At 35.8% G+C, this 16,167-nt stretch overlaps 1 protein-coding gene and 1 long non-coding RNA gene across 2 annotated transcripts in view; both read right to left on the bottom strand.

Annotated features, from left to right (window-relative positions):
• LOC134701585 (uncharacterized) overlaps positions 1 to 16,167 on the bottom strand; it is a 170,277-nt gene that overhangs the window by 98,308 nt on the left and 55,802 nt on the right. The window lies entirely within an intron of this gene.
• On the bottom strand, positions 338 to 15,161 carry LOC134688173 (uncharacterized). Its single transcript, XR_010101791.1, has 3 exons — positions 14,978 to 15,161; positions 4,490 to 4,562; positions 338 to 542 (listed from the first exon to the last, which is right to left on the bottom strand). It is a non-coding gene; the product is annotated as an uncharacterized LOC134688173 (long non-coding RNA).

Here is a 16,167-nt window from a genome sequence, read left to right as displayed (position 1 = left end):
CACGAACTGTACACTATTGAAATGCAAGTAAAAAGAATCGACATGTTGTAATCTAAATACCTATACATATAACTTAGTTATAATTTATTTATTTAAATACAAAATCGATGATTGTCCTTACAAAAAAATTCAAAAGATTTTTTTTTTCATAGGAGAAATGTTGATATATTTTTCTCTCATGATGTTGTAAGCATATCCATAGACACCATGTATATGTATCAGTAAACCTTTCAATTAATGTATTTGGTGACTTTTGGTTAACGACTTTTTTTTAACTCGAGACAGCTACACAAGTATTTTTGAATTTGAATTTTTAAACTTACGGTTTACTCTATAATACAAAACAACTCTATGTATGTATGCTGAATATCCAAGGTCAAGGCTCCACCATGCTGATGACGGACCTACATTAGTATGACAACAGCTTCCATCTGTAAAAACTTGATTTCTATCTCCATCAACTACTTTCGATGCACCATAAGACTTATGATTATTTAGGTAAACACTACTTTGAATCGCTGTACCATTGGCGGCCAAATTAGCTGCAACAATGATTATTATCAAATAATGAAAACTAAAATGGTTATACAATCTTGACATTTAGACTCACCTTGGAGTTAATACACTACAAACCAATAAAAGACTTCAATGGCCTACATCTGTACTCGACTGTTTACAAGTTGCTTTAAAATTAAAATAAAAAGATGACGAAAGGAAATGATTTCTGGTCCGATTATTCAAATTATATCATGAACTAAATTAAGTTTTTAGTTAATGTTTTTTTTATAAACATCAAAAGAAGCAGAACTTACAACCATTATTCAAATATCATAAAAATAATTCAAAACTTTTAAAATTTTCAAATATATTTTGTAATTACTGTAAAATTTAAGCCTGTTAAAATTTAAGGTAAATGAAAAGAATATCAATTGTCAAAAACTTGATAGGAAACAATCACAAGACAAAAAAAAGCACAAAAATATTGTTTACAATTGTTCAAATATATGAGAGAAAGATCTTGAAATTATTACTTTTTATTACAGGTATTCATGTAACAGTTCAGAATATTGTTGAAAAGCCTTTATATATATGATGATTTATTCAGGAAGCAATTCGCCGACATATCTTTCGTATGCAAGTGACCTTAGCGTGACCCTTCACGTAAACATCCGGTAGTCGCAATACACATGGATCTGTCATTAAAATAAACTATTATTTGATTGAACATGTACATGTTATACACGTGCTCAATATCTATCCTTATTTGTTGACTGTTTACTATCAGGTGTCCGTGACAATCTGCACAATAACCCGAAAATTAAGTAGCTGCTATATTTTCACATCATAATAGACAGAGTGAGAAAAACATTGACGATTATACGATATGTTTGCTTAAAAGATTATCAAAGCGTGCACAGCAGACTAAGTTTATGATATATACATTCATTGCTAACATGTTTGACCCCGCCATATTATTTATGTATGTGCCTGTCCCAAGTCAGGAGCCTGTAATTCAGTGGTTGTCGTCTGTTTATGTGTTACATATTTGTTATTCGTTAATTTTTTTACATAAATAGGCCGTTAGTTTTCTCGTTTGAATTGTTTTACATTGTCTTATCGGGGCCTTTTATAGCTGACTATGCGGTATGTGCTTTGCTCATTTTTGAAGGCCGACCGGTGACCTATAGTTGTTCATGTCTGTGTCATTTTGGTCTTTTGTGGATAGTTGTCTCATTGGCAATCATACAACATCTTCTTGTTTTTTATATTGGTTAAAAAAATGAATAAACATTAATTTTCACCAGCCACTCGTTTCAAATGACTTAAGTAAACCTTTAAAATAAAAACTTTGTTTTGTAACACCCAAAATTTAATATAATAGAACTTCCATATTAATCCTTGATAACCCTTTAAAAAAATAATTGTATTCTAAAATGATGAACATTAAGATAGATTATTATTTTTTTTTCAAAATTAAAGACTTAGCACATACGATGCCTCTTAATTAGATCTACTTGCCTCAGTAAAGGTGTGTTTTACATGTGAGAGGTAATCATTTTGTTTTTAAACTCATGTATACTTTTTTTGGTGGGATATCAGTTTTACAACATGTTTGATTTTCATTGGATGTAAGTTTTAATTTATTACTATCTGATCAGGTGTGCTTTCAAATTATTGTATTGCTTTATAGTTTACCTCTGCTCAGAAGAACAATTTTAATAAAAAAAATAATATCCTTAAGATATATATGTTAAGTCTTTTTTTACCTATGACTTAGACTTTTAAAATATTAGACAATCCTACTATTTGAATTTGATAAATAAAATCATTAAAATATGTAAATACATCTTTGATCTATTGTGGGTGTTTTAAAATCAGTTCAAAGATAGTTATTTACGGTTAAAATTTTAAAAGAAGAGAGTATTGGTCAGGTATGTTTTAGACTGGCTCAGTATGGTTCAAACTTAAAACAGGTCGATAACTGGTGAAGAGTAGGTCATAAAGGGGTTAAGAATGTTTCAGACTGGTCGAATAATAGTTCAGACTATTTTTTGCAAATATAAGGTTCAGGTACAAATTCATTAATATATGAAAATGTGGTACATGTTCCGATGAAAAATTTATCCATCCAAGTCACAAGTTGTAAAAGTAAATCATAATAAATCAAAATTCGGTCTTCATCATGGAGCCTAGGACAATTGTTAAAATATGGGTCTAGTTATATCAAGTAACTCTCAAGTAACATATAGTAAAATTCAGACATTTTCAGACAAGTAGAATAAAAATCAGTACAGTCGAGTACAGCTACAGATAATGTTATGACTTTTACTTGTTTGTATTAGCGGTACACGAATATAGTACACAATCCTTTAATAATCTATAGCTAGTAAAACATTATTTCAAGATCTGACACGAATAAACACACACAAAAAATTAATGTACTACATATATACATGTCAGGAACTTTGAATATTGTTCATTTGCGATGTTATCATAAGAGGTAATAGAAACACGAGTTGTCTTCAGATGTCATTTAAATACATGTTAATTTAATAAAACAGTGAGTATCACTCTATTTGTCAAATAACAATTTGGTTCTACAAGTTAGCACACAAATAAACGTTTTTACCATATTCACTCCCATTATGCCTGTAAACTGTTCCAACTATCCGGAATATCTTTTAAAGTCGGATTACATGTTCCACAAAAACTCGATATTTTCTAATTGTTTTGTTAATTTTTGCATTAGAAATTAATTACTTTTGAACACGTTTCATCTGCAAAATACTAAGAAGTAACTATAACATCAGACCTCAAATGGAATGAACATATCGGAAAAATCTGCGCCAAGAGTAATAAAACCATCGGAATTCTCAAAAGAAATCTCAAACATCTCTAACAGTGATATCAAAGAAAAGTCATACATCTCCCTTGTTAGACCAACAGTCGTGTACGCCAGCTCTCTATGGAATCCATGCCTCCAAAAAGATAAATACAAGTTAGAAATGATACAAAGGAATTCAGCAAGATATGCAACAAACTGGTACAGTAACATAATATTCGTTACTGATATGTTGAAACAACTAAAGTGGACACCACTTGAAGATAGAGAGAGAAACGCACGACTATCAATGCTGTATAAGATCAACAATCAGGTGGTCAACGTTGAAGCAAGCCACGCACTCATTCCACCGGACAGGATCTCAAGAAATATCGACATACACTCTTTTCTGATCCCACAATGTAACACGACAACAAGGAAAGAGTTCTACCCGATAACCATTAGGAATTGGAAGGCCTTACCCTCCTCAGTTACACCTGTCAGCAGCCTTGAATCGTTCAAGAGGCTCCTGACAAACACATAAATCCAAAGTCTTAGTTTTTAATCCCCACTGTTAGATATCTGTATGGCAACATTTTTGTTTTTGTTTGATATTTTAATCAAAACTAGTTATGCGCACACAAAAGTGACAGAATAGTCAACACGATGAAGGTGGTCACTAACCGGTAGAAGTAGAAGTAGAAGTAAAAATCAGTTGCTCATTTGCATTATTGAAAGTACATACAATTAAAGCTCGAGATCACATACTGTTTTTTGGTAAATCTGCAGATGCGGCTACCTCAACGTAAACGATACGGTTGATACGTCTTTAAATGACCGACCTCTACTTGTGATAACAATGGTAAATAGTATTAATTTTCCGGTATTTTACTCAAAATTTGTTCGTTTAACAATTGTAAACGTCGACCTTAAAGTTTGTCTATAAGAGGAGTGGTGTCGTAGTCAGACAATATGCTAGAATGAGTATGTAAACACATATATATATCGCTAGTTTCGTTAAAATATATAATCGACGTCTCTAGCCTAAAGTTCGTTAGGGAAAATATTTGGAATTACACATTTAATAGAATTTTACAATGTAAGAACATTGAAATATTATGGTGTTTACACAGCTTGTGGAAAATATTGTATTCAAATAGTACTTACGGAATGCCATAATACGACTGAATAAGACAGTGTGTACCAAAATTAGGGTTTCAAAGTACATCCTGAGCTGTTCCTGAAAAAGATTTATAAACATTACATTGTTAATAAATTGTATTTTAACATCCGAGACTCTTAATATCCTAGAAAAACAGAAATCATTTCTTTTGTATACCTGTAGAAGTTATTCGACATAATTAAGGTGGCATTGACAACTAGATTTGGGATAAAAGTATTTAAGATATCTAACATAACGGGGTTTATTGTAGTGATCGTCTTAAAAAATCAGCGATATCAATGATGCGATATAGGTCACGATATGTAATTGGCATGAACAGGAATAAACTCTATCAACGAGTTGGAATATAAACGTTTAACTAACCTGTTACATGTATTTGTGTATCATGGTGTTGCCAAAAGGATTTAAAATCTACAATTTCAAAGCCCGTTATCCGTTGAGCAACACACTTTTTAAATATCTTAATTTGGGAAGTGGTTGTTTATTGTATGTGGTATTAAACTTTGTGTAATTAGTTTGATCGTAATCTCGCTTTGTTCTTTTTTTTTAAATAGAACATCACAAGGTTGTAAAGTGTTCCGCCATTCCATCTATAGCCTTGCACCGTCAGTGTAGCGATAAGTGAATACAACAGGAGTCCAGTTTACACAAGGTTGCAGCAGACGAAAATGTTGGCAATAATTAATCTGAAAAAAAACCCACCACCCTCCTAATATTTCTTATTTTTTGTGACGTATATATTTGTTCTGAATGGAAGTGGGGAACTACAATGTAGATACTGCTTTTAAGTTTATATTTCAGCGTGTTACTGGTAATGGTATCGAGTTGGCGTAGGAGACAACTGGAAACATAGTGTAGATGTAAAAGTTTGACATTGGCAGACAGGCACATTTCGCTGGGCTGGATTGCAAATTTAAATGCATATTATATATTTTATATTTTATTCAAGATAAAGCTGTGGCCAAAAACTTTATTAGCTATTGGTTAATTTTTGTTGGGACTCGAGGATAATGTTATTTTATTTCGAAGTCGGTAAAATTGAAAATGGAAATGGGGAATGTGCCAAAGAGACAACAACCCGACCAAAAAAAAGAAAAAAAAAGAAAGAAATAAGTCTAAAAATAAAAAGTATCGGTATGATTGCCATTGATACAACTCTTCACTCTGCATAGACAAATAATGTAGGCTATCTTCAATAGCCTTTAGATATCAGGATTAGAATTGTTCATGCTATACGCGAGTTTCTTTTTAAAAAAATCATTAGTGATGCTCGAATTTAGAAAGATAAAATAAAGTACAAAGTCAAATAGTTCCATTGAGGACTCAAACTTTCCTTTACCAAATACATCTAAGTGAGGTTTAGTAAACAGTAAATATAACCATATCATAGATAATTCATGTCAACACGGGACAATGCTTATTAATTTAAAAAGCTTGAATAATTTGTTCGATTTATATGTGTACTACATTGTAATGGTTAAAACATAAATAGGTAAACGGTAATTTATAATGTACAAAATTGTCTGCCTCGGTACTTGAAGCAAACCAATAAATATAAACATGTAAAAATATTATAAGCTAGTAAGAATTTATTCAAGAACATAATTATTTTTCAGACAACGTATACCAAACCGAAGTAAAAAAAAGAAAAATCAGATTTTAAAAAGGAACAATTAAACCATTATATTGTCACGTACCGGGGGTACGCAACTGCGTAACTCTGGGTTTCGTACCAGGGTAGTTTCTCTGGATACAGTCAAGGCTCAAGAATTGGTAGCGTTATTTTATCAACTGAATATTCGGATTCCCTTTATTGGTGTTGGGCGTCAAAATTAGGTAGGCTTTGGGTATCAGACGATAAATGCCAAGGATGATTTAATATATTGATATACTTTTGCTTATCCAGTGCTTTCTAACTTTCTAAAAGCAACGAATTATTAATATACTGAGCCAGTGCTTTACTTGTAGCCACTGCTTTATATCTACTTTATTTGGGCCAGTGCGTGTGTTGGACTGTTTGGTCACTTCTTTGCTCTTATTCAATGCTTCTCTCTGCAGCCACTGCTTCTTCAGCAGCTATACTTATTTAATCAAGTAATTTTGACCATGAAAACCAACAAGCCAAATAGTACATTTGAAAACCACCGAAAACATCACAAAGCCAAAAACGTGGTATGAAATAATTTTGCCTAACAACCGGCCACTTATGGACCACTGAAAGAGCTTGCTGAGAGGGATCTTTTACGTGCACAAAGCGTGGTACTCCCTGAACACGGGGCCATCGGATTTAACGTCTCCATCCGACGGACATCATTGTTATATATTCAATTATAGAAACAAGGCATTATATATAAACAATAAAACACAAAAGTTTTCATAATTTCTTGGAAATCTTTTTCCTTTAACAAGTAACTAAATATCTGTATTGTCTGTTCTTCGCGAACACTCACTTGCAAATAAATCACACGATAGAGCAATCTGAAAACGTATCCCGTCGGACTGATCACTGAATAATTCAGTCAAGCCTTCCTGGCTATGGTATTTATATGCTTATTATATCAAATGTCACTTCATCTTTTCCAGATTTCAGTTTCCTCCACATCTTTTCCGTTTTCCTTATATCTTCTAACCACTCTTCTTTCAACCAGCATCAATCCAGGGGTAACTACTGGCCTGACAACCTGTGCTGGCACAAGGCTTGGGATGGTTCCAGTCGTAGTTGTTGTAACAGTTCTTAAGTCCATAGGTGATGACGAGAACAATGGTGGTGATGGGTTTGATACAGAACTGTCATCGGAATCAGTATCCATCATTCTCGGTATCAGAAACGAGTTTGTCACAGGAGGTACCACTACAGTTGCGGTTGTGGTTGGCAACCTCGGCAATGTAAATCTCTTGGCTATTGGCTGTGGTCCTAATGAACTCTTAAGGGTTTCTAGTAATCTCTTCTTTGAAGAAGTAGCCACTGGTAGAGGAGACGTGCTTTTCCTAACTACTCTGCCTTTGATAAGTGGTCCTGTGACCATCACTGATTTACCTGTTGTGCCTTTCTTGTTTGTAGGCTCTCCAAGGACATCCGATAGTGTGCCTGGATTTTGTTTCTCCCATTCACTATCGGTATCATTTATGGCTGACAAGGATGCTGCATGTCTCCTTCTCTGTGAAGTCACTCTTCCTGCTTGTTGCGTAAGGACACAGATCACATAAGTACTCTTCTTCTGAGGACCTTCTCTTTGCACATGCTATAACATGATCCTCCAACTCCTTTTCTGTTTGGAACCGTACTTGGCAAACAGGGCACCTCCATCTTTCCCGTGGTGTCTTCTTTGTGTTAGCCATCTGTAATATAAGAGAACTCATTGTAAATATATACATGTATATACAAAATTAAATGTTATGTACAGTTATACTTTCTATACACGTTTCATTCATTCATATTTTTTTTTCTCCATTTTTATTTATATTTTCTTTTACTTTAATCTTATACATACTCATTTAGCCAAGTGGGAGGCTTCCTTTCCCGTCTTAATCTTGGTAAATTAATGTGTTCGTCTTGTTCAATGGTCTCTCATATATTTTCAAAATCAAATTCAATTGGGGCGCTTTCGTCAACAACTTTGGCTTGATCGTTCATTTCGGATACCTGATTTGACGGCTCGAGCCCTTGTAAACGCTCACCTAGTAATGGTTCACCTAACAAACGTTGATCCTTGCATTGTCTCATGCGATCAACATGTATTACCTGTGGTCGACCCTTTCTGCCACAATTAACTAGGTATGTTACCTCTGAGTATTGTTTTAACACTTTAAAGGGACCCCGCCAATAACTTGTAAATTTAGGGGATTGGCCAAGCTTACGAACAGGAAAGAAAACAAACACTTTATCATTTTTATTAAATTTATTCCAACTTAAATGTTTGTCATGATATTGCTTCTGCCGAAGCATTTCTCTGTTAACATGATTCTGTACAAACTGGTGGGCGTCTTCCATTCTTTCCTGTAACTCCCATACCCACTTGTTAGCTGGAATAGACTTCACTTCCCTTGGGAGTTCGTACATAATATCTACAGGAGTAGCTACTTCTCTTCCCATCATCATACGGTTCGGAGTGCTGCCGGTTGTTTCGTGTACAGCTGTTCTGTAAGCCATCATCACATAAGGTAGAAGCTGATCCCAGCTTGTGTGATGCTCATCCACGTACGCACTTAGCATTTTTACTAGAGTACTGTTGAACCTCTCAACCATACCATCGGATTGTGGGTGATATGGGGTTGTACGGGTTTTGCTGATTTGTAGGAGGTTACACATTTCAGAGAAAAGCTCACTCTCAAACTGCCTTCCTTGATCTGAATGAATCAGTGTAGGTACCCCGAATCTGCAAATAATTTCTGTTACTATGATATTTGCAACCGTCAATGCTTCCATGTTCTCCATGGGAAAGCTTTCTGTCCATTTTGTATAGTAATCAGCTATCACCAGTATATATTTATTGTTGTTGGCGGTTTTTGGCAACTCGCCCAAAATGTCGACGACTATCCTTTCCATAGGGAAGCCTGACCTTTGAATCTGCATTGGCGCTCTCTTTCGTTTTTGTGGGCCTTTCCTTCTAACACAAGTCTCACATCCTGTTATGTAGGCCACCACATCACGACGCATTCCAGGCCAATAAAACCTGTCTTTTAATCTTCCTAATGTTTTTCTTATCCCAAGATGTCCCGATGTCTTATTGTCACGGCATTGCTGTAAAACGACGCGCCTTACTTTCATGGGTACGATGACGCGTAGTTTGCCTCCCGTGCTTTGCTCCTTGCACAATAAACCGTTATCAACTTTCAATGTTTCGTATTGCGACCATAAACTCTTAACTGCATAATTACATTCCCCAATTTCTTTGAAAAGCGGTTTCGTGCCATTTAATACCCAACTCTTTATCAATGATATGATTTCATCCACTTGTTGTAGCACCAACAGAGTCTTATTTTCATCACTCCCTTCATTTGTACAGATAGCTAATTCGTTCACCTCTATAGGTGGTGCTTGTGTAACAACATTAACACGTACTAGTTTCTTCTCCCAGTCTTGTTCGAAGCCACATTGTTTACATGGCATTCTGTGTTGATTTCCAGGTCGGTGCTTAATTTTCATGTTATACGAACTAAGGACTTCCAGCCATCTCGCAAGCTGTTCTTCTGCGTTCTTAAAATTCATTAACCACTGCAGAGAGCTATGGTCAGTTCTGACAACAAACGTTCTTCCATACAGAAAATGCCTAAAATGCTTAACAAAATGAACTACGGCGAGTAACTCTTTTCGAGTGACGCAATATTTACGCTCGGTCTTCAAAAGTGTACGGCTACCATAAGCAATAACCGTTTCTTTTCCGTCTATTTCCTGGGACAGGACTGCTCCAACTGCAGACTGACTTGCGTCAGTATCAAGTATAAAAGGTCTCGAAAAATCTGGATGTGACAGTATATGTATCTCCTATAATATCCGCACAGGCCGAGAAATGAGCGCAACTCGCTTATATCTCGCTTATATCTTTCGGTTCTGACCATTGCTTAATAACCTCCACCTTTTGTGGATCCGTTGCAACACCATCCTCACTTATTACATGTCCAAGGAAGGACACTGATTTTGCGAACAACGAACACTTTTTGGGTTTTAACTTTAACCCGGCGTCAATCAATCTATCAAAAACTTGTCGCAAATTAGTTAACATCTCTTCAAAATTTCGGCCAACTACAATTGTGTCATTCAAATACACCAAGCAAATGTTCCACTGTAGTCCAGCCATAACTCTTTCCATTAACCGCTCAAATGTTGCCGGAGCACAGGCGAGCCCAAACGGCATTTTACGAAATTGGAAAAGTCCACGCCGTGTCGCGAACGCAGTTTTAGAGCGGTCACTCTCTTCTACCTCTACCTGCCAATAACCTGAGCAAAGGTCTAAAGTTGAGAACCACTTGTTGCCAGCGAGCTGCTCCAATGAATCGTCTATTCGAGGTAAAGGATACGCGTCTTTTACCGTAAGGTCATTGAGTCGACGATAATCGACACAGAAGCGAGTCGACCCGTCCTTCTTTTTAACAAGTACAATCCCTGATGACCATGGCCCTTCAGACGGCTCGATCACGCCCCGTTCTAAAATATTGTCAATATGTTTGTCAATTTCGTCGCGCATGGCTACCGTTGTCCGCCGAGGTGGTTGTTTGACAGGACAGTTTGTTCCGGTGTTGATACTAGTACATCCGAGATCGTTATCGGACAACGCAAACAGCGACTTGTATTGCTGTAAACAGTTAGTAACTTGATGTCTCTGCTTCTCGGTCAAATGGGAACTTGCTTCATTGACCAGCTTCTGCAGTTCGTTGTCCAATTTATGATTTTTGTGTTCTTTACTGGTGTTTTCAGTCATAGTTATGAAATCTTCTACTGGACTTATTTCTCTAACAATGGTTCTGGCTCGTATTGTTGTTACATTATTTGAAACATTTAGCAATCTAATTGGCACATGTTCTCGTGCTTCAACCAGTGTCTTTGCCAGTAAAGCGTTGTCCCTTTTTACAAACTTCTCGCATGGCTCAATAATGCCTATCTGCAGTTTACTGGTTAACGTATCATAGTCATTAATCCTACCACGTGCAAAAGCTTCTGTTCCTGGTGGTATACTGATATCCTCTGCGGTTGAAATTCTGTAACAGCCTATTATGCCAGAAAACGCCATAGGATATGTGTTACTTTTGCATTGAAGGGTTTCCTGTTGTAAATCTATTTTACAATTATTCTTTTTCATAAAATCTAAACCCAGTATCCCGTCAATAGATATGTCGGCAACCAAAGCTTCGACTATAAACTTGTCTTGTCCAATCTCTATACAGAACATTCCCTTACCAGCTATGCTCAGCTCTGTTCCATTTTCTGAAATAATGACTTGGGTTATTGGTTCAAGTTCCGGTCGTTCCTTTTTCTGTATTCTGTAAAACAAAGCGTGCGAAACTAAAGTAACCGTGGCACCAGGGTCTATTAAAAAATTGGTAGGCTGGTTATGAACGGCGACGTCAATGTACGCACCAGCTTCCATGTTTGAAGCATCTGTTCCCACGTTAATTTTTCTTCTTTCCATTCGCCTGTGTCGACTGTTGTAGTGTAAAGGCCGCACTGCTCCGTTTCCCCTACCATTGCTTCCATTGTAAGGCTTCTTAGGAGCTCTACATTCATTTCTAAAACCTTCCACAATTGTAGCACTGTATCTTGTCTTTCCATCCAGGCATATTGATATCGGAGTCTTTCCTTGTCATATCGCTTTTAAATTTATCAAGGTCCTTTTGGAGGGATTCAATTTTTGTTGAAAAGTCTTCCATCATTTTTACCATTTTATCGTAAGACTCATTTGGTTCAGTGCATGTGGCGCGCAAATGACCTCTGCCAGTGTCGTATTTTCTTTCAGCCTTGTAAAAAGCTTCTAATTCTACGGCAAGACATATTGTTTGATTGAGGTTTTCCGGTCTAGATTGTTTTATCCTTATTCTCATCTCTGAATCCACAAGAGAATCTAAAAATTGTTCCCTTGCTAAAGTTTCTCTAACCTCGCTTGGTGCGTTCGGATAAGCCTTGTTTACCAATCTTCTTATGGCCTGACCAAGCTCCGGCAAACTTTCACTAGCTTTTTGTCTTCTTTCTTTTAATTGTACTCGGTACAACTCGGTCTAGTTTTGAGGCGAAAATCTTTCTTGCAATGCTTCTATCAAGGTAGTATAATCCATTCTTTTCTCAGTAGGTAGATCACTAAATACTCCTTGTGCTTGTCCTCTTAAAGCTGTTGCAAGGTACAGGCCCTTCGCTTGGTCATCCCAGTTGTTGATCACCGCACAGGCAGCTAAATGAGACTTAAAATCGCTCCATTCACTCGTTCCATCATAGTTTGCAAGCTTAATTTCGCGCCGTGTCTTCCCGTGGCTAGGTTTGTCAGCGGAATTAGTGTTGCGGACTTGCTTGTTTTGGCGTAATTCCTCCCTCAGTATCGGTGATACATCTGGCATCGGCATTGCTTCAGTTCCTGCTTCTTTCTTTGTGGTGTGTGTCTTATGCGTTGTCTTTTCTTTTGGCCGCGCTCCTTTGTCGTCCGTCTTTAAAGTGGTAAATGGACAATATAAACGCGGCACTTCGGGTGTTGGAACATTCCGATCTGTACCGATACTGGCACGATGCGTATCTTGCATGAAATCGCCGTGACCCGTTTGAATTATACCAGAGTCACTTAAATCTTTTACTGGGATTTTTGGGGTAGAATATAAATTTGCCCTTGGTCCCTGGCTCATTAAAGTCTGCATTCTATCGCTTAATTCTTCTTCTAACAAACTTATTTGTTGCCCTAACTCTTCTTTTTTTCAACACTCTAATTGATTCTTTATTGCACATATTGCTGTTTAACAATTAAACTTGGTGTACAGCATTTCATCAAGTTTCCCTGTTAGATTACAACTGAATACCCAGGGATAATATTCAGTTAAATTAACTAATAAATTACATTGTTTTAATTCACACATTAAACTATTATTATATTTGTTACAAATAGTCTACATCACTTAAAGTATTTTCAGATATATTCATATAAAAAATATCTTCACAATAATTGTTTTACGGAATTTGATCATTCATCCGGAATGACTTTTTAGGTTGCTTTTATTATTTAATCAAAAATAAATTGCTGTCAAGTGACCTCACACGACTTTTCTTATCCTCGTGTTTGGACAATATTTTTTTAAGTGTTTCGTGAATTTGGATTATTAATTTCGATGTGGTTTTAAAAGCTTGGAATAATATTGCGTAAAGGTAAGTTGGAGTGTAAATATTTGTTGCCCTAACTCATTATACTTGTCCATTTTTAATATTTTATTTAAAATATATCCAGAGCCTTGCTGTATCCCACCGCTGCCACCAAAAATATGTCACGTACCGGGGGTACGCAACTGCGTAACTCTGGGTTTCGTACCAGAGTCGTTTCTCTGGATACAGTCAAGGCTCAAGTAGCGTTATTTTATCAACTGAATATTCGGATTCCCTTTATTGGTGTTGGGCGTCAAAATTAGGTAGGCTTTGGGTATCAGACGATAAATGCCAAGGATGATTTAATATATTGATATACTTTTGCTTAGCCAGTGCTTTCTAACTTTCTAAAAGCAACGAATTATTAATATACTGAGCCAGTGCTTTACTTGTAGCCACTGCTTTATATCTACTTTATTTGGGCCAGTGCGTGTGTTGGACTGTTTGGTCACTTCTTTGCTCTTATTCAATGCTTCTCTCTGCAGCCACTGCTTCTTCAGCAGCTATACTTATTTAATCACTTGGCTCCTTACTCAGGACCACTGGAAATGCTTTATTTTGTAAACCGCCAATGCTTCTTTCTGAAGCCACTGCTTCTTCAGCAGCAATACTGAATTAATCAATTGGCTCCTTATTTAGGACCACTGCTTATAATTCTAATTCAGAACTATAGATTAATCTCACCTTTCTTCTTCTCTTGTATCCAACTGCTCGGCTTGAATTCTAAACCCAGAACAACGTGAACTGCGAAAATCTTGGTATATATAGTAAATTGTAGACTCGTCCATACAATAGACTATTCCAAAAACGACTTTATCACTAAAACGTTTTACAACACCTAAGCATGTATGATATAACAAAGCACTATTGTGACTGTTATATACTTTGTAACAACTGATCATGATCGTGGAAATTCCGGATTTGTAGGTCAATTCCTGACCCCAAATCAATTACTACTCACCCAGTAAAGTGTAAACAAATCGAAAGTGAAAGTAAAACAATGTATAAATAAATGAAGGGAATGAATGATATTTCTTTCTGTTGGACTTTACAATTGGATTATAAAATAATCAAGAACCAGGTAAGTTTGCAAGTTCATCACAATATTGATTTCACTGCATTGTAATATAATCATCCATTTAGGGATGTAGGAATATCCTTTATTGTCCAGCATCAAACTTCTGTTTTTCGCTACCGTAAGCTTCATTTTTTTTTAATTCGTCAGATCTCCTTGTGTAGCTACAAATTGGAATCAAACAGAGTAAACATTTATCGTTAAAGTTATTTTAACAAATATCGCTGTCATTCATTATTAGTGGTACCCCTTCCTTTTCTCTTAAACAAAGTACATCATCTGCAATGAATAACTCTCCCCACCACAATACATCATAAACTCTGCTACAACCTGGATAAATCCGACGAGTATAGGCATTTCTCCACTATCGAAAGCTATGCTAGATAAAAACGATTAGTGTAAAGCGCAGATACAGGACAGAAGATGTTGCAACGTTGTCAAAAAAGCAAGGTTTCAAAACCCGTCGAGGGAAGAACAAGGATTTGCTAATGCTAATATGCAGATCATAAAATCTGCAATCAACAAGTTTTCCTATTCAAATCGTAAAAATAGTGTAACAGAACTTACGTTTTATTGTCTGTTTACCAATCGATGATTCTCTAAATCTTTACTAGTCGTATATCACTCTACGATCCGAATCTTAACAAAACTTCAAACATTTTAACGTAGTTTTTGCAGATTTTGTACGCGGTTTGACAAATTGTCTACATTTGAATCGAGGAACAACGTAAGTACTGTAGAGATGGTCCTTTTCTCAATACTATTATGTTAACATCAACTGTACGAACAGGAAAATGATACTTTAATATATAAGCATCGTTTAAAATATCCACTTAAATCATATTAAATGGAAATGATAAAATCTTAAAACTTCTATCTTCCTCTACTTCCTTCTACCTGTTTAATCGACATTTTTTTGTTTTTAACTTTATTAAATCTTTTGATTTGAAATTGAATTAAGGCGGATCAAATTCAAGACATGATTACATATTACCAGTTTGTTATTTATGTTTAAAAAAAAATAACTACCTCCGATTACCTAGAATTGTTGTAAATCCCCCTCCATCAAAACAAAATCGTAGAAACTATTCATATGCGGTATGGGTAATGACCATCGTTCAAGGCCATGCGGTGACCTTTAGTTGCTAACATCTACGTTTCTTTTGTCTTAAATTTTTTTGGGAGATTGTGTCGTGCAAAATCACAACAATACATAAACGGATGTTTAATTTTCGTATGGGACAAATTTTAACCGGTGAGTCCAGTCAAATATCATTGATAAAATATGAATTTGATGTTTTTGTTGAAAACTTTGTGGCTGATTTTTCCCCTTATACAAACTACTGTGGAGCAAAATTAAAAATAAACCAGACTTTAGACATATACGAAGAAAACAAATGGAAACTCTCAGTTGAACGGCGACCCGAACTGAAGCGGTACTATAAAATACATATATTTTTGACGAAGCATCGTTGGTTACGACTAGCGGTTACTAATCCATCTCTAAATAATTTATGACGTTTGTGGAGCCATAGCTATTGAAACAGGTAAATGCCCCTTGTGTAACTTTTATAAAACGAATATACTTATGCATCATATACTTTGCTATACATCTCTTTTACAAATTCGGACAGAAATTTTCTACAAAATTGTTGATATTCTTGACGTAGAAGATTCCGTTCATTTCTTGAACCAAGATGATGACGAAATTGTCGAGTCGTTACTTGGAAGTATGAATCATACCATGCAAACTATAA

Source organism: Mytilus trossulus, chromosome 1 (genome assembly GCF_036588685.1).
Source record: "Mytilus trossulus isolate FHL-02 chromosome 1, PNRI_Mtr1.1.1.hap1, whole genome shotgun sequence".
Classification (NCBI taxonomy): domain Eukaryota; kingdom Metazoa; phylum Mollusca; class Bivalvia; order Mytilida; family Mytilidae; genus Mytilus; species Mytilus trossulus.
This window is presented reverse-complemented; position numbering and strand designations above follow the sequence as displayed.